The sequence below is a fragment of the Corvus cornix genome, chromosome 8, assembly GCF_000738735.6.
Source record: "Corvus cornix cornix isolate S_Up_H32 chromosome 8, ASM73873v5, whole genome shotgun sequence".
Classification (NCBI taxonomy): domain Eukaryota; kingdom Metazoa; phylum Chordata; class Aves; order Passeriformes; family Corvidae; genus Corvus; species Corvus cornix.
The window spans coordinates 3,195,485-3,199,375 of record NC_046338.1 but is presented as its reverse complement, the minus strand read 5'-3'; the positions used below and the strand labels follow the sequence as shown (position 1 = coordinate 3,199,375).

The following is a 3,891-nucleotide window of genomic DNA, read 5'->3' as shown; positions in this document are numbered from 1 at the left end:
AAATTACAATGCAAGAACTAAGCTATGAATGGATGTTGCATTCAAGAAGTCTAATGCTTAAGAGGGGGAAATTACAAGATTTTTTTTTTCCTCTTCTAGATATTTTATACTTGCAACAAGCTCAACCGTCAAATGTTTCGAGAGAGGTCAAAACTAGTCTATCTGTCTTTTTTATGTGAGTTTGTGAAAGGAATCTCTCTGCGTGGAGTTGTACAGGAATTGACACGATAAACCTAAATGGCTCCTTTACAACTGTTAGGGTTTTCTGTAAACACATGCTGTCCTGCCAGCCAACCAGCTTCAAACCCGGGTGCTGAGCACAGCAGATGGTCTATCCTGCCGATACACACTCTCCTAATTCATATTTCAATACACAGCTTTGCTGCCTAAATGAAGCCACTGCCTCTTGAAAAGTTTTAAAACTTCCCATAACCGGTAATCTTGGGGAGGTTAATTGTGATGGGAGGGGAAGGCTGCGAAGAGGAGGTGACTGGCTCTCACAGGAATGGACATTTTGGAGGTGCCTGTTGCACCGTGATGAGTTGCAAACGTGAGTCCTACCATGCAGTGCCTCCTGCCAAAGGGAAGCCATGGCATGGCTGTGCTGCATTAATGGAGGAATAAATAAACCTGGAGAAATCAGCCCTGCAGGATAGAAAAGGTAAGTGGGAATGAAAAATAGGGCTGCTGACAGCATAGTGGCCATAACACCTTGCTGTCGGCATGGCCATGTCAGACGAGGAGGATTTTAAGAGGAAGGCAGGTTTTTGGGAGGGATGCAGGATAATGCAGCAATTCAAACAGCTGCCTTGACCCTTACTGCACCAGACCTGCTACGGCTGCTGTGTGCAGGGACATATTTTGGCATCGATACTTGATGTAAAAACCCTTGGCTAAATCAGTATCCTTTCTCATCTCCTGAAACAACCAGCTATCACCTCACAGGTTTGGGTAAGATGGTGCAGGAGAAGATCATCGTCTTTCCACTGGGCTGCTAGAGCAGGACATGAAGGGGAAATTTTCATTTCACCTTGAAAAAGAAAGGAGCACGGGGAAATGCAGGTTCTTGGGGGTTTTATGACTTTATGATGCAGGGTAGCAAGTTTATGAAGCTGAAGGTACCGTGGACATCGTCGTGGGTAGAACTTGGGCACGTCAGCCTAGGGCTTGTCACCATGTCCTGTGGCCAGGGCATTCTGGTGTCACCAAGCAGTAGTTCTGAGGGTGAAGCTGGGAGCAACCACTGGTCAGCCATGGACCACTGCTGCTTCTGATGGAGGACGACACAGGAGGCACATCCTAAACACTTCCACAAGTGCCTTAAGATAGATGTTCCGTGCATTTGGCCTGGAGCTCCCACACTTGTATTAACTTCTCTCCATTGCTGACAACTGCTTACACCAGAAAGAAAAAAAAAGCTAAACCCCAGAGGGAGCAGTGATCCTCAGCATTAATAACCCCTCCGCTTGCAAGGGGATTGCTGCTTGAATTCCTCTTGCTGTGGTTTTATCAAATGCTGTGCCTCCTCCACTGAGCCGTGATCAGTTGGGCGACTTCATCAAGTTCCACACTAAGTAGGAGCAGAACCTCCTTCTCAAATTCATTTAATCTTTCTCCCAAAGGAGAAATGCAAATTAATATTAATTTTCTCTTTTTATTTCAATTTAACTACTTTCTCTTCCAGAGACTAAACTATAGAGGTATTTCCAAATCCACAGTTTTTTTCTCTGGCTGTTACAGGGAATTAACAGTTCTGATAAATTTGTTAGAGGGAAAAACAGAACGAAAGTGTTCCTAAGAGAGGGAGAACAACCATTGTTTTCATACACTATTTTGGCTTTCCTTGGTTAAAGAGTCTCAGATGTGTAATTGGGTTTATTCTTAAAACAAAATCCCCAAAAAACAACCCAATTTGGAAATCTTGTTAAAGAATAGAAAACTAAAATCAGGAATTGCTGCAGAAGTCACTCACACTGTAAAGAAAGAGAACATAAATCAGCAGAGAGACAGAGTCTTGCAGCTTAACGACTAATTAAAAAATACTAGTATGCAGTTAAGGAGTGTCCTTTCATAAACATGCTGTAGTACATGAATTAGCTCTATGCAGACACACAGCATTGGAATAATTTATTATTTTTATATCCTAGGCATAAATGCATGGCATGTGTGCGTGTGTATTATATTGATGCAAGGTAATGCGCAGGGCTCTGCGTGTTGCCATTTGAAATGAAAAATCTACTTACTGTAAATCAGATAACCCCCTTCCATTTAGATTTAAACCTTCTCCTTAGCACACCTACTGCCAAGCTGTGGGGGAAAGGCACGGGGAGCATTTCCAGAGGGAAATGTGGAAGCTAATGAGAAACAGCCACATGTCTGTGCCTTTTCATGAGGCTCTGCAGGGCTCTTGGTCCATGGGATAGGAGTCATTGCAAAGGGCAGTGGCACTGTTTTTGATGGATCAGGGGGGTCTTGCCTTTCCAACTTCCTTTTGGACACCTAAACTACTTTAAAAGTCTTCTAACATGACACTTATTCCCATCACACACATCCAGCTGCAAACCAAATCCTGCCACTTGCAGCTCCAAAAGCCTTTCCCCACATCCAATTGCTTCTCTCCATGCCTCAGCTGAGGGCAGTCAGTGACAGACACAGCACTACTCCCATTTTGGGTTCCTGAGACCAGGATACTCAAGCCCATGGATGGCATGAACCACGCTGCTGAAGAAGACCTAGAACAGAGCAGCTGGATGATAATAAGATGGATTGACCAGACACAAGATGAGCAGCAAAACAACACAAGCTCAGCACACCACCCCTCAGAGCTTGTCTCATTTCTCCTGCAGCCAGGCTGTTTAGATCGGGAATACATTTTCTAAAATTCTCCTCCTTTCTTTCTGGAAAATCCTCCCAGAAATTCTTGGCTCCCTGCAAGCCATGGGGGGGTCTCGGGGTGCTGCTCGGGTGGACAAGTGGCTGCGCTCCCGCCTGGAGGCAGAAACCACAGCAGCAAAAAAACAGATTTCATGAGAAGAGCAGGGGAGGGAGGGGATGAACAAAAAAAAGGGAATGTGTTAGTTAACTTCGTGTGGTTGTTCGAGCCACTTCCTGACACCCGAGCGAGTCATCTGAATTTAACACATTTCTCTTTTGCATTTTGCAGCTCACCTTTAAGAGAGCACAAGGCGGAGGAGGTGGGAATATATGGACTTCAGCCCTTCCCATCAGTTTCCCCCTGTTACTTTCAAAGATTTTCTATTTAGAAAGGAAGGCTTTTTTTTTTTTCCTGCTGTTCATACATTACACATACTTCCCAGCCAAAATATCTTGCTTGTATATTTTTTTAATTTAACCTACATTACTCAAAATTGCTGTAAGAATAATTAAAGAGAATCACTTTCCTCGTCTCTTTGATTTACCTGAGATTTTTTTTCTGAAGAGTGTTTTAAGAAATAACCATTAAAAAAACCGGAGAGATTAACAATTACAGAAAAAAACAATCCCACATCCTCCATCTTGTCTGAATCTAATGAAAATGTTTAAACTGCATGGATATTTATCCTTATGAAAAACATATGAACAAAACAAAACCCCCAGTATTCTGGTGAGATTCTGTAAACAGGACAAAACGTTAACTGCGGAAATATATCATTTAAGACCTTTACTTCCTTCTAGCTCTTTCCAGGCACCAAACAAGCTTTGCATGCAGATTTCATTTCAGCTGGGTGGAATCATTCTCATAACTATTCTCCAAAGCCCAAGCTCTGAGGTCAGCCCTGCTCTTTCTGCAATGGGATAAATATTAACAAGTGTGACTAACCCATTCCTTGCGCCCTTCTTAAATTTTCCAGAGTGTGTCAGCAAGCATGAAAGCCAGAGATCAAAAAAGGC

General features: G+C 43.2%; 1 long non-coding RNA gene across 1 annotated transcript; it reads left to right on the top strand.

Moving 5' to 3' along the window:
- The first annotated feature begins 390 nt into the window (after positions 1–390).
- On the top strand, positions 391–3,407 carry LOC120410396. The gene is made up of 2 exons (XR_005602513.1): positions 391–661; positions 3,164–3,407. It is a non-coding gene; the product is annotated as an uncharacterized LOC120410396 (long non-coding RNA).
- Positions 3,408–3,891: the final 484 nt, after the last annotated feature.